A 22,335-nucleotide genomic window follows, 5' to 3' on the forward strand; every position below is an offset into this window, starting at 1 on the left:
CTTCTTTAATTGCCCATTTGTGAATCAAGTGCATGTTGTTTAAGTGCACTTTTTCCATCATTTTTCTTATTGCTGTTTTCTAGTTTTATTCATTTGTGGTTTATGAAAATACATGGTATGATTTCAATTTTTTTAAAATTCAGTGACTTGATTTGTACCATCATATGTGGTACATCCTGTAAAGTGTTCTATGTGCTGATAAGAAGAATGTATATTCCATAGCTGTTAGGTGAAATGTACTGTAAATGTCTATTAGATCAATTTGTTCTAATTCTGATGTATATCTATTGATTGTCTGGATGATCTGTCCATTGATGCCAGGGACAAAGTCCCCCACTATTATTGTATTAGAATCTGTTTCTACCTTTATGTCTAATAATATTTGCTTTAAAATGGGTGGTCTTGGATTAGTTGTATATACATTTAGGATTGTTGTATCTTCTTGCTCAATCATCTTATTAACATATATGACTTTCTTTATCTCTTTTTATAGTTTTTTTTAGCTCATATAAATATAGCTACTCCAGCACTTTTTATTTTCCATTTGCATGATAAATTTTTTTCCAAATCTTCACTTTCAGTCCATGAAGTGAGTTTTTTTTTTTTTTAGACAGCATACAAGTGGATGGATTTTTTTTTTAATCATCCAGTCAACCTATATTTTTTTGATTAAGGAATTTAATCAATTTACATTCAAGATTCATATTGATAGATTAAACTATAGAATATAGATGAACTTGTCCTTTTTGATTGCCTACTGATTGTTTTAGTTATTCTCTACTTTCACCTCATATAATCTTTGTGTTTTGGTAGTTTTCTGTCATTGTAACATTGGATTCTCTTCTCTTTTGTGTATCTGCTCTATTAATTAATTTTGTACTGTCATGTGTTTTTTTGTTTGTTTGTTTGTTTTCTTACTTTTGAAAGGCAGAGTGATAGAGAGAGGTAGAGACACAGAATGAGGGCAGAGACCTTCGATCTGCTGGTTCACACCCCATGTGGCAGCAATCGCTGGGGCTGGATACATAGATGCCAGGATCCTGGAACTCCCTCCAGTGTTCCCATATGGATGTAGGGACACAAGGATTTGTGCCATCTTCCACTGCTTTCCTAGGTGCATTAGCAGGGAGCTGGGTTGGAAGTGGAGGCAGCTGGGACTTGAACCAACATCACAGGCAGTGACTTAACCTGCTGCACCATGTCAGCATTTTATTAATTTTTTCTTTTTTTTTAAAGAATGTCGTGTTTTTATGAAGTTTGTTATGATCCTTTTAGTTCTAATGTAGGACTCTCTTCAGAATTTCTAGGCCTCATCTTACTATTTTATGTTTGTGGTAATTGCCTTTTTAATTTAGTTTTTGGTTACAGTATATCTAGGAGGAATGGTGACCCATGGATATTGTGGTTGATGGGGGCTCTATGACACTTAGTTTTTTTTTGAAAAAACTAGCGGATCTTTATGGTGGGAAGAGATGTATCATGTATATAGGGCCAGGATTCTCTTACCAATAGAAATTAAATATGCTAAAGGGTGAGTATAGGTATGTATGGCTAAGTGTTTGGACTAAGCTGATAGTTTACCTATTGCAGTCAGTTGTCCTCCGAGTTATCCATGCTCTGGTATGAATCTCTTGGGGCTAGACTCCTGCAAACTACCATTCAGAAACTCCCTTGATGGTGGCTTTCCCATTCTACTTAACCAGTAAGAAGTAGTGGCAGCATATTGCAAAATAGGGGTAAAATGGGGGGAGGGAGTTGGGGAGAGGAGAAAGACATTGCTCTGCTCTTCCTGATTTTGCTAATGTTTCCGGCAGAAATGAGTGACTGTGTATTCCAGCTGCCTTGAGTAGATCTAGCAGCAGTAGATCAGGTAGTGATTTGCTCATGGCTGCCAACTTCAGCAGAGCTTCAGTGGAATCAGTGCTTTAGGCATTTAGGACCACAGCAGCAGATGCAGTGGCTGCTGTTTCACTTGGCAGCTGAGTGCGTAGTTGGTGCTCCCAGACTGTGCTGAAACCACCTCCTGCCTTCTGGGCTCAGGCTGGTGGGTGGTAGAAGCCACTGCAGTTACCAATTTCTGGCATTATTTGCCCTTCTCTTTTGACTTTCTTTGCCTTCAAATGCTTTTGGTGTTTGTGTTAGTCTCCCCTCCTGTCCTCCAACACACACACACACATACACACACACACTCTCTCACTGCTCTGATTTTCAACTATGGCATGGTTTCAAATGGAAGTGACTTGGTTTCAAAGTTCTAAAGTCTACAGTGTTTGCAGGACGATTTTCTGGAACTGGTCTTCAATTAACATACTCTTACTTATTTAAACTGTAGTCTTACACACACACTCACACACACACATACACTCATATATGCTCACACACACACACAAGCATTTGAGGTAACTAGTAGAGTTTTGGTTTTCCTAATGAGACCCTCGTTTGATATAATATATAGGATATGAGAGATATAAGCAGATTTAATCTCTTTCTAAACTGTTTCTTAGTATCTCCACAGTGGAATAAGCCAACTTGTGAGCACTTAATTCACCCCTGTCTCAGTGACCATGCCTGGTCCAGCCATGCCAACTAAGGGGTCTTGGACTGAGTTCAAACAGATAACACAGTCCTAGCATTCAAAATGTTCAAGGTGAGATGTGCTTTTTTGGTTTTTAGGTATTCTGTGATTAAATGGATCTTTTGGTGCTAATATTTTAGAACATTGGTTTTCAGCTATGGATCATCGTCGAATGATGTTTTTGAGGGAAAGGAATCCATAAAGTCATGTAGACACACAAATTTATATACTAAAAATAATAGCTGGTATCTCAAAGTATTATCATTTTTGTGTAGGTATGTGTAGGTACTTTGGATTAATAAAATATGAATTAATGAATATACAGTTGTTTTCAGTAACTACAACTGTTAAAGATAACATACATTAATCACAGGTTTTTGTATGATATGATTGGTGGTAGATCCATAAATTCTTTTATGTTTAAAAAGGAGCACTTTTACATGAAGAGCTAAAACCCACTCTGTCAGAGCTCTGATTTTCAACTATGGCATGGTTTCAAATGAAAGTGACTTGGTTTCAAAGTTCTAAAGCCTACAGTGTTTGCAGGACAATTTTCTGGAACTGGTCTTCAATTAACATGCTCTTACTTATTTAAACTGTAGTCTTACTAAGTAACACAGATTTAATATGCTTAGGTCATTCAGGAATTCCATAACAAATGGGCTTTTGTTGGCCAGATAATTTTATGAACACATGTAGTTTTTGTTTCTTCCTCAAAATAAAGATTTAATTTTACCTAAAGAACCTATTGAGAAAACTTGGAAAACAGTAATTAAATATGACTCTAAGATGATTCTAAGACATGGTTGTTTTTTTTTTTTATTTTCAACTGTCAATATAAGTGTTATTTTATGATGTTAGATTAACCAAGATGGCTATTTGTATCATAAAACTTGCTAGTAAATGTTTATGGCTGGAAGAACAGAAATTGGGACCAGTGTCAGCATCCCATATGAACACCAGTTTGAGTCCTGGCTGCTCCACTTCTGATCCAGCACCCTGCTTATGTGCCTCGGAAAGCAGCACAAGGTGGCGCAAGTGCTTGGGTCACTGCCACGCACATGAAAGGCCAAGATGGAGTTCTAGGCCCCAAACATTGCAGCCATTTGGGGAGTGAACTAGAGGGTAGAAGATATCTATATCTCTGTCTCTCTGTCCCTGTCTCTGCCTCCCTCTCCCTCTGTATGTCTGCTTTTTAAATAAGTAAATAAATCTAAAAAAAAAGGAAAATAATGTTCATTGTAGTCTACTAAGAATAAGATTCTGGAACAAACTACCTACATAAACCATGTAACAGAGAGGCTCCAAAAATGCCAGAATTTTGTTCAGGGAAAATAATTAATTAATAAGTATTAGTAGCAGGATTTAAATAGATGCTTACTTGTTTAAGAGCCAGATTTTACATCAGATGACTGATTTGAATCCTAGCTCCACCAATAAATATCTATACTACCTTAGAGTAATCACCATCTCTAGCTTTTGTTTCCTTATCTATAAAATGAGAATAATGATTCTACCTCTATCACAGAGTAGCTTTAGAATTAAAAATGATAATGTGTACAGCATAGTACTGGATGCATAATAACTCCTCTAAATATTGTCTCTTACTATTTTTCTAAAACACTCATTTTCCTTGAAATGAGAATTACTAAAATTGATATTTAGACCTAATTCTGTCACTAATACAATGTTGCTGTGACTTTCAGGAAGTCTTTTGACCTCTAAACTCAATTCTCTCATCTGTGAAATGGAAATTATAATTGTTTCTCAGCCTCTTTTGCAGGTTTGATTAAGAATTAAATGTGACTAAGAAGGTGAATACATGCTTAGCAAACACAAATATGAGTGTATATATATCTATACATATATCTATATCTATATCTATATCTATATCTATATATATATATATATCTTCATTTTTTAGAGTTTCTCCTCCGTTGACTTCAGTTGTATTAAGATTAAGACAGTGCCTCATTTTCAGGTCTGATTTATTGCCCTGTCTTCTTTACAATGTTGAGTGTCTCCAGGAAAGGGCGTGCAGGTTCTGTTTGAAACTGACTGCCGGTTGGAACACTTCCTCCTCTTTGCAGAGAAAGGTCCAATTTAACAGGAGAGCAAACTGGACATTTTCTCACCATTTGTTTCTCCAGAGAAAGGAAGGGCCAGCCACGTGGAGTCCGGAGCTGACGCAGAGGATGTTTCTTGATAGCTTCAGCTTGGACCCGTCTCGCTTGGCAGGAGCAGCCGACGCGCGGCCAGGGCTCTGCTGGTGAGAAGCCCCTGTCAGCAGACGCTGCGCCCTTGCTCGTGATTTTCCAGACGCCTGAGTCCTCCACGGAAAGAGATGGATCATGGACACAAGCACAAAGCAGTTAAAACAGCAGCTCTTCTTTCAACCGAGGACAATAATTTGTTCAGCCTGGCCGAAATGAGTTGGATTTATGAGAGTTCTCCCTCTAAATTATCTTCTAAGTGATTAAGAGAAAGCCAGAGGACATGTTCCCCTAGTGAAAGCAGGTCTAAGCTTAGGATTCTGAAATTTTGTTTTAATTTATCCTTTTTTATTCCCTCCACCTTCTGCCGGTCTCCTGAATACACCTTCTCAAGTTTTCTAGCCCCCTGGCAATCCAAGGTCTACCCTGGTGCTAAGGGGACATATTTCAGATACAGATCCTAGCACATTACTCTCTTTCAATTTCTCCTCCTTACCTGCAGCTGCTAAATGCACAGTGCTCATGCAAAAGCTAAAAATATGGGCTTTCTCCAAGCTTTCAGTGCACAGCCTGGCACCTAAATCCTTCAGTCTGGCTCCATCTGCTCGGATGTTTTCATCTGCCTTTGCTGCCTTCCACCTTTATAAATTCTCAACCAGCCAGGACATCTTGATGTTCCCCAAGGGTGGCTTAAGCTTCTGTATTTCTCTGACAGTCTTCATTTTTTCCTCTCTTCCCTAACTGGCAAATTTGTATCTTTTTTTTACAAACTCAGTTACCTGGAGATGGGTTCTCTGTAGACTGACGTGCCTGTCCCAGACGGAATCCGTACCTCTGTGCCTTTGTATGGATTCCACTTGAGTATTATTCTGTTTCTGCATAGGTCTGCTCTCCTGGTGGACTGAGTTCCTTGAAGGTGGACATTGCCAATCTTAATTTATTTTTTGCACTATCAGTGCCAGATACGTGCCTGTCAGAGAGTGTAGACTGTGGTGACTCAATGTTTAAGCCATGTGGATTCTTACTGACATTTACATATGTCCAATGTGCTTATTTACTTACTAGTCACATCATCTTGGCAAAGCCACCTTAGTCTTCCTGAGTGCAGTTTTTCACCTGTAAAGTGGAGACAGTGATAAAATACTTATCTCCTAAAGTGCCGTAACAGTTGAATGAGTTAAAATACGTAAAACTTTTTCAAAAGATTTATTTATTTATTTGAAATTCAGAGTTACAGAAAGAGAGGGAGACCCACAGAGAGATCATCCATCTACTGGTTCACCCCTGAAATGGCCACAAACACCAGCGCTGGGCCAGGCCAAAGCCAGGAGCCAGGAGCTTCTTCTGGGCCTCCCACATGGATACAGGGGCCCAAGCACTTGGGCCATCCTTTGCTGCTTTTCCCAGGCCATTAGCAGGTAGCAAGACTGGGAGTAGAGCAGCTGGGACTCAAATCAGTACCCACAAGGGTGCCAGCTTCACATACCTGCTGTGCCACAACACTGGCCCCTGTGCACGTTTAAAGGCACGTCCAGCACAGTGACTATATGTGAGGCTGCTAGTTATTATGGTTATTGTCCTGGTACCTCTTATAATCACTGAGGAGATTACACTAGATTGCTTATGCATGGGAAGTTTGGCATAGTGATTGGCATGAGATTTGTGTTCAATACAGATTAGATGTTTTATCACAATATTTCATTATTAAAGATGTTTAAGAGATGAACCTCCTGTTTTCTTAGCTGTTGCTCATTACACAACATCCCTGGAAGTGCTGCTGCCTCCAAAACTCAGCGTGTTCAACATTTATGTCACACTATTCCCTTAAAGCCAGCTTATGTGAACATGCTGGGCAGGGCAGCCCCTTAGTAGTCCCTCCTCCTTTCCCCACTCCCTTGTTCTCCCCTTGTCTCTTTTCCCATCCTTCTTTGCTTTTCTGCCTTTCTCCCTGGTCATCAGCTATTTTGAGAAATTGAGTGCTCTCTTTGATACCTGTCACTCCCCTACTCTCAGAGGAGCAACCCCGGACCCTGCACTGTTCTCTTTTCCCGGCCCTTCCTGGGTTTGCTGCCACTCTGCCCGCCTCCGCGGAGGGGTGGCACCCCTGCCGCTTCCCCCGCTTCCGTGGAGGAGCGGCACACTGCCGTCCGGCTCTCTCAGGGGTTCCTCAGATGTTCCTCCTGCATGTTGTCTCTCTCCTCCTTCTCGGGGACAGGGGCCATCTTCTACTGCTTTCGCAGGCCATAGGAGAGAGCTGGATTGGAAGTGGAGCAGCTGGTACTCGAACTGATGTCCATATGGGATGCCGACACTGCAGGCAGTGGCTTTACCAGCTACACCACAGTGCCCCCCCGCCCCCGCCTTTAAGGCTGAATATCAGTTGACTCTCTTGAATGGTTGTACTCATAAACTTTAAAATTTTCAGTTTCTTCAAAGTGAAGGAAAATATTAAAGGCCGTTGGAATAAATTTGAATGTGCAGTTCTCCTAAATTTTTATGATTTTTAGTTCCATCTTTTATAATGGCTTTATTCATAATTAACAACAAAGTCATATTGATGCAGTTTTATTAAAAAGTTGTATTGGTATAGTTCTGTCAACTGTATTGTTATCTACATAACAAATCTCTTTATAAAACTCATTTTAGCAACTTACATTATATTTGGCTTTGCAATTGTATTCAGAAATACAGATGAAATCAAGCGAATGGGAGCAAATACAATGGACTTCTCATCAACAATTCTGGCATCCTAGGGACTAGTCCACAGCTCTGCAAGTCTCCGGTCCAGAGGCTTGACTGCATGTTTTACAATGTGAGTGGGAGCCATAGGTGATTCTATTACATCTGTAAGGTAAAGAAGGTTCAGTTAAGATAAATACCTCGTATTGTTTGGATTCAGGTAGCATTTACTGGTTTCTTTACAATGATACTAAGTTCTCATTCACGTATATATTCCTTGGAGTTTCTAAGGTACATTTACTTATGTTATCATACTCTCATGGAGTCCTATGAATATGACATTTCTCCCCTTTTGAAAGATGAGTAGTATAATTTGCACTCAGATTGAAGTGATATTGCTTGAAAATAATGGAGTATTAATTAGAAACCTGCCCCAGTGTGACCCAAGCCCAAGCTCCTTCTGTCCCCTTCTGACCCTACCACACCACCTCTCTAAACTGAGCATTTTGCTAAATGAACTCTAAAAACCATTTCAGCTCTGATGTGCTCCAATTCTGTGATATATTAGCAATATCCTGTATACATCAACCATTCTGCTGCTAAGAGTTGGCTCTCCCCTTCTAGCTCTGTGGCCATTGGCAAGACATAGAGGGGAACAGGAGATTAAGCAGGGGGGCCAATTAGTTTGAGATTGGTTGGGTAAATGTGCCACAACGTCTTTGGGTTGGTCCTTCCCTCCTTTGATGAATGGCTCTTGCCTTTTTTGACTGATTGATCTTGAGTGCTGGGCATTTTTCTCTCACCACATTAGCTGCCAGTTTTGCAGACCAACCCCATGGGACCGAGATGAGGTGAGAGGTAAGTTGTTTGTATGACTTGACTGAGCAACGCAACCAGGCTGAACGCTCAGAAAGCCCTTCTGTGCTCGGAGCCTGCTTTCATGTCTTGGAAATCCTGATTTATTTCAGGACAGGGAAAATCCGAGCTGGTTTGCAGGGTGGAAATTAAAATCTTAAAGCTATGTATGAAAATCGAATATTCCAAGTGGCCTGGTTTAAACATCACCCTGCATCGTTGATCAAATGTAAAAGTTCTTGAAGAGAAACGGGGATTTATGACTAGGTATAGGACTGGGGAAAGGCTTGGTGAATATTTATGGGTAACCTCAAAGAATTCCACTGACTGTACTTCAGTCTGCTTTTGTACCCTCAAGTTTCTGCTTTGGAGATTCCAAGCCTGCAAATGCTTACAGATCGAAACATATTTTGGTTTGGCTGTATTCCGTTCACTTCTGCATTCTGGGGAGGGGCCACATGAGAGGGACTTTATTATTTAGACACATTTATTACGCTCTGTATGTTGGAGTGTGCGTGTGCATGTTTTTCTTCCTTTAGATTTATCTCTGACATCTTTGAGGACAGAAACTTTGCTCTGGCTTTCTTTGTGCCCCCAGACCTAATATAGTCTATGGAGAAAAGGGAGGCTCCATAAATGCTCTATTGCCTCACAATGCTTAGTGGACTTTTTTTTTTTTTTTTTAAAAGATTTATTGATTTGTTTGAAAGTCAGAGTGACAAATAAAGAGAGGGAGATACAGAAAATCTTCCATTCACTCCCCAGGTTCACTCCCCAGACGGCTGCAACAGCAGGGCTGGGTCAGGCCAAAGCCTGGGGATAAGGAACTCTATCTATGTCTCTCCTGTGGGTGGCAGGGGCCCGAACCCTTGGGCCATCTTCTGCTGCTTTCCAGGGTGTACTTGCAGGGAGCTGGATCAGAAGTGGAGCAGCAGTGTCTTGAGCCTGGGTTCTGGTATGGGGGAGGCTGGAGGCATTGCAAGTGGTGCCACAGCACTGGCCGCTGTGTTGAGCATCTCCTTGTGCAAGGCTATGTGCTAGCTGCTGTTGAAGTTACAGAAGCAAATGGAGAAATAGGGACTTTTCAAATAGGCTTTAAATCTTAAAGGGACATGCATTTTTAAAATGCAAAGCATGAAAATAAATACCTTACAAATGAATTCCTTTGTTGTAACCTTCAGTCAGTAGCCCTGCAGGTCAAGAAGTGCTTATCATTTCATGTCTGTCTCTGAGATGAGGAAGAGGTGGGGGAGCCCATCTGAACTGGCTGAGGAATGAGATGCTCATGAACAACTCTCGCTGATGGATGGCTTGACGTCGGTGGCGGAAGCATCATCAATGGATTCCAAGACGTGTTTTTAAGGACTTCTACATATACTGCCCATGTAATCTCAAAAGTTCTGTAGGGTTGGCATTATTTATATTTTTAAAGATTCTGTTCCTTTTCCCCAGAAGACCTTCTTTCATTTCCAACCTGTTCAACATTGTTCATCTTTCAGCTGCCAGCTCCACCTTCCCTGATGCCTGTTCCTTCGACTCCCAGCAGAGTCACTGGCTCCTTCCTTCCTGCTCCTGTAATCCTTTGTGTATTCCCCAAGCACGGCTCTTACGTAATTGCATTGCCAATAAAGTCTTTGTTGTGAGCTCCTCAGTCCAGACAAATGGACTCTCCCACCCAGTTTCTCAAACTGGACCTCTAGGAGCTTTCCTGGCCATCTGTGCCTTTCCACGCCACAGTTGATGAGGCACCGAGTCACTTACACTTCACCCCTCACTAGAACATGGAGCCTCAGGCTCTTCTCATCTCCATTGCAGTCGTTTTAGCTCAAGTCACTCTTGTGTCTCTGCAGAGTATGGTGACAGCCTCCTAACTGGTCTCACTGCTTCCGCTTTCATGGGTCATGTTCCTACACTGCTTAAAATTTTTAGGGAATTCTCATTGCAGCTAAAATAAAACCCCCAGGCCGTAACACCACCTACAGGACACTGGGTGACCTGGCTCCTTCCTGCCATTGCAACCCCTTCTCATTCCTTGCCCACAGCACGCTAGCAAACTGGCATCATCTTTGCCAAGTGCGTTTCTATTTCAAGTTCCCTCTACCTGTAATGTTTGCTCCATCACTCTTCACACAGTCAGCTCCTGCTCAGTCTTCGGATCTTAGCTCAGCTATTATATTCACAAAGTCGGCATTCCTGAGCCCCTTCGATCACTAACCATCAGGGAAATGCAAATAAAATCCACAATGAGATTTCACCTCACCCCAGTTATAATGGCTCTCATACAGAAGTCACAAAACAATAAATGCTGGTGAGAATGTGGGGGAAAAGTACTCTAATGCACTATTGGTCAGAATGTAAACTAGTACAGCCATTGGGGAAGACAGTATGGAGACACCACAGAAATATCCCAGCCATTGCACTCCTGAAATTACCCAAATGAAATGGAATCAGCTCAGGAAAGAGTGATCTGTACCCCCATGTATATTGCAGCTTAATTCACAGTGGCTAAAACATGGAATCAACCCAGATGTCCATCAACTGATGACTGGATAAAGAAAATGTGGTGTATATACATGGTGGAATACTACTCAGTGGTAAAGAACGAAATTACGTCTTTTGTAGTAAACTGGAAACCATTATACTTGGTGAAGTAAACCAGTTCCAAAAAGACAAATATCATGTTTTCCCTGTGGTAACTAATAGCATACACAAAATGTAATGTATATGAGCAAAATTGACATGTTGAGACTTGATTATTGTGTACAGTGCTTGTCTTAACTATTAAGGAACAGTGTTTTTTTTTTTTTTTTTTTTCTTTTCACTCTGTTGAATTCTTTGCTTGGAGGAAGATTAAGCTTGTGATTATGAAGAGGACTGGGGGGTGTATCAATGTTTAAATTAGAAGAAGGTTTAGGAAGTGAAGGGGGAGGGAGGGTGGGAGCAGGGGCAGGAGGGAGAGTAGGGTGGGAAGTATCACTCAGCTTCTGGATCTGTATATATGGATTACATGAAATTTGTCCAGCTTATATAGATTTAAATTCTCTCTAAAGAAGTAAAGAAATTCTGACAGGTGCAACATGGATAAGTCTTAAGGACATTACATTACATGAAATGAGCCAGTCACAAAGACAAACATGATGTGACACTGGGCTAATGTAATGGTGCAGCGGTTTAAGCCACTGCCTAAGATACTGGTGTTCCATATGACTGCCTGCTCCACTTTAGATTCGGCTCCCTGCTAATGCGCCTGGGAAAGCAGTGGAAGATGGCCCAAGTGATTGGGACCCTGGCATGCACAAGGGAGACACAGATGGAGCTCCAGGCTCCTGGTTTCAGCCTGGCCCAGCCCCAGCCACTGTGATGATCGGGGGACTCAACCAGCAGATGGAAGTGATTGCCTTTTCTCTCTCGCTCTCTCTCTCTGTAACTCTGCCTTTCAAATGTTAAATAGGCCTGCACATTGGCTCACTAGACTAATCCTCCACCTGCGGTGCTGGCACCCCGGGTTCGGGTTCTAGTCCCAGTTGGGGTGCTGGTTCTATTCCGATTGCTCCTCTTCCAGTCCAGGTCCCTGCTGTGGCCCGGGAAGGCAGTGGAGGATGGCCCAGGTCCTTGGGCCTTGCACCCGCATGGGAGACCAGGAGGAAGCACCTGGCTCCTGGCTTCAGATCGGTGTAACGCGCCAGCTGTAGCAGCCATTTGGGGGGTGAACCAACGGAAAAGAAAGACCTTTCTCTCTGTCTCTCTCTCTCACTGTCTAACTCTGTCTATAAAAAAAAAGTTAAATAAATAATTTTTTAAACTTTTATTTAATAAATTTAAATTTCCAAAGTACAACTTTAGAATTATAGCGGCTTTCCCCCCCATAACCTCCCACCCACCGGCAACCATCCCATCTCACACTCCCTCTCCCATGCCATTCACATCAAGATTCATTTTCAATTATCTTTATACACAGAAGAAGATCAATTTAGTATATACTAAGTAAAGATTTCAACAGTTTGCACCCACAAAGAAACACAAAGTATAAAGTACTATTTGAGTACTAGTTATGCTGTTAATTCACATAGTACAACACATTAAGGACAGAGATCCTACATGAGGAGTAAGTGCACAGTGACTCCTGTTGTTGACTTACCAAATTGACACTCTTATTTATGATGTCAGTAATCACCCTAGGCTCTTGTCATGAGCTGCCAAGGCTAAGGAATTCTGATCATATTTACACAAGGCCATAGTCAAAATGGAAGTTCTCTCCTCCCTTCAGAGAAAGGCACCTCCTTCCTTGATGGCCTGTTCTTTCCACTGGGATCTCACTCACAGAGATCTTTCATTTAGGTCATTTTTTTTTTTTTTTTGCCAGAGTGTCCTGGCTTTCCATGCCTGAAATACTCTCATGGGCTTTTCAGCCGGATCCGAATACCTTAAGGGCTGATTCTGAGGCCAGAGTGCTATTTAGGACATCTGCCATTCTATGAGTCTGCTGTGTATCCTGCTTCCTATGTTGGATTGTTCTTTCCTTTTTAATTCTATCAGTATTAGCAGACACTAGTCTTGTTTATGTGATCCCTTTGACTCTTAGACTATCAGTATGATCAATTTTGAACTGAAATTGATCACTTGGACTAGTGAGATGGCCTTGGTACATGCCACCTTGATGGGATTGAATTAGAATCCCCTGGCACATTTCTAACTCTACCGTTTGGGGCAAGTCTGATTGAGCATGTGCCAAACTGTACATCTCCTCCCTCTCTTATTCCCACTTTTATATTTAATAGGGATCACTTTTCAGTTAAATTTAAACACCTAATAATAATTGTGTGTTAACTGAAGAGTTCAACCAATGGTATTAAGTAGAACAACAACAACAACAACAACAACACTAAAAGGAATAACACTAAAAGGAATAAAGTAGTAAGTTGTCCCTTGATAGTCAGGACAAAGACTGATCAAGTCATTGTTTGTCATAGTGTCCATTTCAATTCAACAGGTTTCCTTTTAGGTGCTCAGTTAGTTGTCACCGATCAGAGAGAACATATGATATTTGTCCCTTTGGGACTGGCTTATTTCAAGTTTAAACAAGTAATTTTTAAAAAGGAGCTTATTTTCTTTTAATTTACAATATTTATCAGAATTTGTGTTGATTTATTGGTTGACTGAGTTCCTAAAATTTGTCACCTCCACTGAAATATAAGACCTATTATGGGAGAGATGTATCAGTTTGTCTTTTTTACACTATTTAATAAACATCCAGTGTTAGGTGCCTGGAATATATATTATGCAGTAGAATGCTAAGTTTGAGAATACAGCACATATTTATAAAAAATACATTGCTAAAAGCTAAATTTTTCAAATTTTGGCTTATCACATTTGTACTGTTGCTTAGGCTATTGAATGGGCTTCTTATTTTTAGTGTGCTGTTCCTGGATAAAGGTAACCAAATTTTGTGGTTTTTTTTTTTTTTTTTTAATGCCTATAGGTGGATCATTTAAATTTCTCTTCGTTGTAAATTTTCTTTGATTGCCATCTTTGCCTGGCCCAACAGCATCTGGAAGTTGCCCGTTACCCTGTATATGAGGACCTGAGGTGTTCCCCTTCCAGCCCGTGTACCCACAAGGGGCCCATCCCTGTCCTCTCCAGGAGGGTGAGGGAGGACCAGCCCCTTCACCTCAGTGAGGGCCCCTTGGCAAGTTGTTTTAGCTCCATGTATCACACAAGAGGGTTGAGGCCCGAATGGAGCGAAGTGGGCTGGCTGAGCAGGAACAGCTTTTCCAGACCACCTGTCAAAGAAGAGGGACGAAAGAGTCAAGGGAAGTGGGGAGGCGCTCAAACCACAGGCTTTGGCCACACAGCAGGGAACCTTGTGGCAGAGACTGCCCTTAAAGGCCTGAGCTTGGTCTAACGGGCCCTGGTGATCCAAGATGGGAGCCCGAACACAGCCAACATAGTGCCAGGAAAAGAGCTCCTCACTTGGAAGATTCCCCAGCAAACCAGAAGGCAAACACATGCCTTCACAGTGTTTTCTTCTCATGCATTTCCCTGCCTGGGATAGTTCAAGTTTGTTTTGTTTTGTTTTTCTCCTTTGTGCTCCTGACCACCTCTGATCTGGTATTTATTCCAAGGAAATTTCAAAATAAAAATATGCCTGTCCTCATTTGTCTTCCTGTTCTGAGGTATAGTGATTGTCCCCATAAGCCAGACAGTTTTAATGTAGCAGAAACAATTAGAACTGTTGCTGTGATATTAGATGCTGGAGGAGAGGGCAGAGTTGGGGCAGGTGGATTTGGCCAATAAAATACAGATGGAAAACAAGAAACTGGAGAGAAGGTTCCCAGCATTGCCCCATGCTGCAGTCCCAGGGTGCTTCATGGAGCACCTAACCAGGCCTCCTTCACTCCAGATGTTGCTCACATTTTGGACTTTCTTGCTCCCTGTTGCAAGACTCCCTTTGACCACACCAGTGCTGCCCCCCACGGATAGGACATAGCTACAGCTAAAGCTCATTCCTGTTCCTAGGCCACCACACTCTTTCTGCTGAGACCACTGGTCAGGCTTGTGGCTACAACAGCATCACATTTGAGGGCGTGTGACCCCTGTTACTCGTCATTCACATTTGAAGGCGATCCAGGAGACAGTTCCCTCCACAGAGGATAAAACATCTACCAACCATCCTGAAGAATGTGTGATAATGCACTGCAGCAGGTTTTCTGTTTATTTCTTTGATCCATGGATGATACTTTCCAATCCGCCTATGAGTCGAGTTCCAGATCATCTTCCTGGAGCACATCTCTGAGAATGCCATTCAAGCTACTTGTGTATTTCCTTTTTGGCCTTTGCTTCATGATAGTTCCTTGGCCTTGGGTGGCTTTCCCTTTGTGTTTTCAGTCACTATTCATACTTTGAGGTCTATTTCTAATTCCAGGTTCTCCACCATAAAGTCTTTCCTGAGGACATTATGGGCAAGATCCTATTCTGTAGAACTGGCATTGTCTGGGTTTGAACTCCAAATTATTCATTTGAAAGCTGTGGGGCTTAAAGCTATTTGTTTAATTTTTTTCTCAGTTGCCATATCTGCAAAGTGGGAATAATATCAGTATCCATTTCAGAGGACTGTAGAGAATATTGAATGAGTTAGAACATGTGAAGTACTTCAAAGGGCCAAGTGCTCAATATCATCTTCTCTATACAATCATGGTGATTTTTACTTTCAAAATAATTTTAGCACTTGCCTTAATTCCTTGAATAAACAGTTTTCAAGGCCACATGTGGTAGGCATTCTGCTACACATTGGGAAGAAAATCGCAAGAGTCTAGGATGCTGTGTTTTCAGTGTTGTATGTTTGTTTCCTGTCCCTGCTCTCAGGCTGTGAAGTCTATGAAGGTAGGAACATTCATTCTTTTCTGAAGATAAATATCGCTCAGTGAATGCACTCTGGGTTGAGTTAAATTTGTATATGGGTCAAAAATCCACCATGGGGATAGACCCTGTTGGATATCTATTTTACTGTTTGTTAATGCTTGGTCTCATAAAAGATATATACATGTTTATTATTGTTACTTAATAAGTTAGTATTACTTGCAACTCACAGTTCAAGAAAATAGTGTATAGAATATAAGAGAGAATGTAACAGAACAGAACATGAAAGAATAATGTATCAATAACATAGCCACCACCACTGCTATCATCAAATCCCATCCTGTGTTCTGCCACCATAATTGCCACCATCACCATCACCACCACTACCACCGTAACTATCACGACCACATATGAGGTACTACAAAAGGTTTATAGAAAATGGAATTAAAAGATGATAAGTTTATTTTGGTACTCAAAACCCTTGAAACACTTGCATATGAGAGGTCTTCAACAAGTTCATGAAAAATGTGTATTATCTACACTTATGCATGAATTTTGCATTTTTGCACAAAAATAAATGTACATTTTAGTCATATTTTCCACAAGCTTTTTGAAGTACCCTCTACCACGACTCCAACTTCACCATTATATACAACATCATCACTGTCTCCATCACCATTATCCTCAGTACCACCTCAACTCTTTCCACGACAGACACCACCATCATCATCAACACCATGATGCCTTCCATCACTATCATGGCCGGCATCATCACCATCACCGTCTCTTCCACTACTTCCTCATCATGAGCACACATGTAATAATTTTGCTATTAATGATAAAACAGGTTAATTGGTATCACTGGGTTCAAGTTTATCTAATAACTTAACGAAGTAGAAATCATGTTTATCTACATTTGACGAATAAGGGAAGTGAGTTTCAAATCACTATATATATATATTTTCTTAGAAATAAGGTTGTATCAATTCTTCTATAGAAAATATTCTATTTTCCTCTCCAGATCCACATTGCATCCTTCTTAGCTACTCTGGGCCCCAAGAGGCTCACCACCAGATACAGTCTCTTTATACTATGCTGTTCAATTGAGTTCAGCAAACGAAGACATTATGAAGATACTAGAAGGATGTAGGAAATAAAGATGAAGTGTTAACTGCTATCCCATATTGCAGTTTTTCGGTGCTTATACTTCCTGTTGGGCAGCTTTCAATATAATTATAGTTCTCTCCTGGTTTCAGAAACAGTTCCCTCCTCTCTCTCATTCTGACCTAGAAATAGCAATAATCCCCAGCTATTGCTAGACCTTAATATTTTATCATCTTTTGTTATTTCCTTATAACTTTACTCTGTATCTGAGAGGATCCTGTAATTACATTCTTCTTAAATTATTCCTTTGAATATGACCTTGTCTAAACAAGATAAGAGTCGGTGAACTCAAAAGGCTTCCATAGCCTTGGAAACTCATGACTGGTGCATAGGGAGATTACTGATGCCATAAACAGGAGTGTCAATTTGTAAAGTCAACAACAGGAGTCACTGTGCACTTACTCCTCATGTAGGATCTCTGTCCTTAATGTGCTGTACATTGAGACTTAATGCTATAATGAGTACTCAAACAGTATATTTCGCTTTGTGTTTCTATGGGGGTGCAAACTGTTGAAATCTTTACTTAATGTATACTAAACTGATCTTCTGTAAAAAAAAAAAAAAAGAAGAAATTAGCAATTCCCAACTTGACTCTCACTGGGATTAAACATGACAATAGGTCTGATCTGATTTCATCATCATTTAAAAAATCATCTATTATTTTTCACTTTATGTTTGTGTGGGAGCAAACGGTTGAAATCTTTACTTAATGTATGCTAAACTGATCTTCTGTATATAAAGAGAATCGAAAATGAATCCTCATGTGAATGGAAGGGGAGAGGGAGTGGAAAAGGGGAGGGATGCGGGTGGGAGAGACGATATGGGGGGGAAGCCATTGTAATCCATAAGCCGTACTTTGGAAATTTATATTCATTAAATAAAAGTTAAAAAAATTATTCCTTTGAATCTGCCTCACATATATTTGAGAATTTCTGGATGGAGATAAGATAGAACATACAGTGCAAATTCTAAAAAACAGGACAGGGAGAAGGAAGGAAGGGAAAAAGAAAGGAGGCAAGGAGGGAAGGAAGGAAGAAAAGGGAGGAAGGAAGGAATAAAGGAAGGAAGGAAAGAAAGGAGAAAGCCAGATTTCTACCATCAAAATAAAATTATTATAATTTTTAGTATATTTATTTTCCTTAACAGTTCTCCTATGCAGTTGCTATATGGTTATTAATGTACTACACATGCATTTAAATTTCCAACTTTTTCACTTTTTCTTCATTTTGTAACATTGTTTGGTTTTATTATTTTAAATGACTGGATAATATTCTGTTGAGCATTGTTTGAAAATTTTTTTATTAGAGATTACACTTTTTCCATGTTTTGGCTGAACTTATGAAAGATTTCCTAAAGTATGATTTTTGAATCAAAGGAAATGAATATTTTTGACTCTTGATCTTATTTACAAATTTCAAATCAAGGGATTTTATTTTAGATGATAATATCAGTTTTAGTCTTTAAAAGGAAGATTTAAAATATGTATGGTGATTTTTGTAATTGGTCTGTTCTGTATAGTTGTCGCTTCACAAAGCTTCCTTTTGTGATTACATAAATACTGGATTTTTACTCTTAAATTGACTTTCATGATACTTTTCACAGTCTCTATGTATATCTAATTATCCAAATTAATAGTAAACTGACTTCTTGCTATTTTGTTTACCTGCGTGATTTTTCTTTTCACTGCTTCAGATTTTTAAAAATAATGTGTTGCAATCTTATTTATCCTACTAACCAGATATTTTGGTGTTGCCTTACATTTTTCTCTGGAGGCAAGCACCTCACTCACCTCACCTCTATCTTGGCCTTGAGACTTGCCTTCTATTCCTATTGGCACCTCCAGTCTTTAGCACAAGTTCAGCACCTGCAGAAGCATGTGGTGCTTCTTGACTACTTCCTTGTTGGAGTGATTTATTATGCTACATGCTATATAAGGAGCATTTTGAAAGAGGAACTCTGGCCGATTGGCATGAATTACCCCCTGTCCATGGCAACTGACTTTCCCATGGTCTGCACTGCCTGCTGTCTGGGTAAATGAAGCATTTCTGAGCTGAAGGCTTTTGTAAATGTGTCTTGGAGCCCTCTGTTTGATTATCCATTTCATTCTGCCTGCCTTTGCTTTCACAAATGCTATCTAAATATTATGATGAGAAATAAAAACAAACAAAAAACACCCCTGAAAGATGAAAAAGAAAAACCTACCGTCCATTCTTCTTTCTAGAGGATTAAGCTTTGAATAATAGTATAAAACAATTATGGCTTCTCTTAATTGAGTGCAGCTGTGCAAATAGACCAACACACTGCCCTTGCCCCACCCTGGGTATGCCTTGATATCTGAGTTTGTTTCACTTTCGCCCAAGGCAAGGTGTGTGCAGGAAGAATGAAGCCAGGCTCACTGGGTGAGAGTGGAAAGGGGATATCCCTCCATAACAGTCCAATGGAGCTTAGCCCAGGGGATTTCATTCTTCTGTAGTTTAAAACTGCAGTGCTCCCTCGTCAAGAGGAAAAGCTTGTCTGGTGTCAAAATAGACTAGCAAAGGTCAGAGCAGAGAAACAGCCTGCCTCTCTAGGCTTCCTCTTACATGTAGGGGAAAAGTATTTGGTTTTGTTGTCCAGTGTGTGTCTGACACTTAGAATCTGATCTGATCTCATTTTATCCTTTGAAGAGGTTTCCTAATCCTTATCTCATAGACGAAGAGATAGGGGCTTAGAATAGTTCATAGTTGAAAGTTAAACAGCTTCTCTAACTAGTGGTGTGAGATTTGGGATTTGGATTCCTATTGCTTTGTTCTCAAGTCCATGGTCCTTTATGACCTCATGCTCCATAACCACTATTAATTCAGAGTTCTTCGGATTTCAGCTTCTACCTTTACCACTTCCTATCCGTATCCCATGTACTTTCCAAACCCTCAAGGTCCCCATCCACTGTCTTGCTCTCAACTGCCTAGTCTCAGGCACTTTTTCTCTTCTTCTCTTGGCTCTGGCCTTTTTTGGTGCCTGAGAATCCTCCTTTATTTATTTATTTTTTGTGGAAGCTAACATTTAATTTTTTTCTCTATAGAAATCTTTTATTTAGTGAGTGCAAATTTTTTAAGCACAACTTTAGGAATATAGTGTTTCTTCCCACCATACTCACCCTCCCAACCCACCTCCTGCCCTCTCTCCCATTCCTAGTCACCTTCCCCATTAAGATACATTTTCAATTAACTTTGTACACAGAAGACCAACTCTATACTATGTAAAGATTTTTCGGACCTTGTCCTGACTGTTGATGTACAACTTAATACTTTATCCCTTTTAGTGTTTTTTTTTTTTTTTGTTCTACTTAATACCATTGGTTGAACTCTGTAATTAACACACAATTACTCTTAGGTGTTTAAATTTAACTGAAAAGTGATCTCTGTTAAATATAAGAGTGGGAATAAGAGAGGGAGGAGATGTACAGTTTGGCACATGCTCAATCAGACTTGCCCCAAACGGTAGAGTTAGAAATGTGCCAGGGGATTCTAATTCAATCCCATCAAGGTGGCATGTACCAATGCCATCTCACTAGTCCAAGTGATCAATTTCTCTTCACAATTGATCATAATGATAGGACTAAGAGTCAAAGGGATCACATAAACAAGACTCGTGTCTGCAAATACTAACTGATAGAATCAAAGAGGGAGAGAATGATCCAACATGGGAAGTGAGATACACAGCAGACCCATAGAATGGCAGATGTCCTAAACAGCACTCTGGCCTCAGAATCAGCCCTAAGGCATTCGGATCTGGCTGAAGAGCCCATGAGAGTATTTCAGGCATGGAAAGCCAAGACACTCTGGCAAAAAAAAAAAAAAAAAAAACAAACCCAAAAACAAACAAAAAAAAAACAAAAAAAAAACCCAAACCCTAAATGAAAGATCTCTGCAAGTGAGATCCCAGTAGAAAGAACGGGCCATCAAGGAAGGAGGTACCTTTCTCTGAAGGCAAGAGTGAACCTCCACTTTGACTATGACCTTGTCTAAATAAGATCGAAGTCGGTGAATTCAAGAGGCTTCCATAGCCTTGGCAACTCATGACAAGAGCCTAGGGAGATTACTGATGCCATAAACAAGAGTGTCAATTTGTTAAGTCAACAACAGGAGTCACTGTGCACTTACTCCTCATGTAGGATCTCTGTCCTTAATGTGTTGTTCAATGTGAATTAATGCTATAACTAGTACTCAAACAGTATTTTACACTTTATGTTCTGTGTGGGTGCAAACTGTTGAAATCTTTACTTAATATATACTAAATTGTTCTTCTGTATATAAAGATAATTGAAAATGAATCTTGATGTGAATGGAATGGGAGAGGAAGTGGGAGTTGAGAGGCTTGCGGGCAGGATGGAAGTTATGGGGGGGGGGAAGCCATTGTAATCCATAAGCTGTACTTTGGAAATTTGTATTTGCTAAATAAATGTTAAAAAAAAAGATTTGAACAATATGCACACACACACACAAAACTGAGAAAAAGTTTTACAGTTAATTCTCATAACACAAATTATTGAGGACAAATGTCCTACAAAGGAATTAGATATATAGTGACTCCTGTTGTTAATTTAACAATTAACACCCTTATGTATGATTTCACTGACCACCTGAGGCTCTTGACATGAGCTGCCTAGACTGTGGAAGGCTTGTGAATCCACGATCTCTGTTAGTGTTCAGACAAAGCCATAAGCAAAGTGGAAGCTCTCCCCTCCCTTCAGAGAAAAGTAAATCCTTCATTGATGACCACTTCTTTCTACTGGGGTCTCACTCACAGAGACCCTTCATGTAGGACACTTTTTTGCCACGGTGTCTTGGCTTTCCTTGCCTGAAATGTTCTCATGGGCTTTTCAGCCAGACATGGAAGCCTTAAGGGCTGATTCTGAGGTCAGACTGCTATTTAAAGTGATTGTCATTATATGATTCAGCTGTGTAAACTGCCTCCCATGTTGGAACGTTCTCTCCTTATTAATTCTATCTATTATTACCAGGGACTTGATCTTATTTGTATGATTCCTTTAACTCTTAATCCTATCTATATAATCACTTTAACACTTAATATGATCATTTTACAGTAAAGATGACATTTTTACCACATAGCTTAATGGGATTTGGGGTTCCATGGCAAGTTTTTAAGCTGTACCCTTAGAAGTAAGTCCATAGAAATGTATGCAGAACTACATAGCTTTACAGTTATAAATTTTCTCCTCCCTCTCTAATTCGTGCTCTGATTTTTTACTGAGATCTATTTTCAACTATATTTCTACACATATGATTAACTCTATTAAAAGTCAAGAGTTCAACAAAAAGTATGGAGAAGAAAAGAAAAAAAAAACTCTTTCCCTTCCCAGTCAAGACAAGGATTGTTCAAGTCATTGCTTCTCAAAGTGTCAATTTCACTTCTACAGATTTCCTTCTAGGTGCTCTATTAGTTATCAGAGATCAGAGAGAAGATATGCTATTTATCCATTTGGAACTGGCT

At 40.1% G+C, this 22,335-nt stretch overlaps 1 long non-coding RNA gene across 2 annotated transcripts; it reads left to right on the forward strand.

Annotated features, from left to right (window-relative positions):
- The first annotated feature begins 706 nt into the window (after positions 1-706).
- On the forward strand, positions 707-17,215 carry LOC127493454 (uncharacterized). Of its 2 annotated transcripts, none has more exons than XR_007923624.2 (3): positions 707-2,647; positions 7,472-7,600; positions 13,802-17,215. It is a non-coding gene; the product is annotated as an uncharacterized lncRNA (long non-coding RNA). The 2 variants fall into 2 exon arrangements; XR_011390163.1 differs by lacking the exon at positions 707-2,647 and adding an exon at positions 4,629-4,844.
- The last annotated feature ends 5,120 nt before the right edge of the window (positions 17,216-22,335 follow it).

Source organism: Oryctolagus cuniculus, chromosome 7 (genome assembly GCF_964237555.1).
Source record: "Oryctolagus cuniculus chromosome 7, mOryCun1.1, whole genome shotgun sequence".
Classification (NCBI taxonomy): Eukaryota; Metazoa; Chordata; class Mammalia; order Lagomorpha; family Leporidae; genus Oryctolagus; species Oryctolagus cuniculus.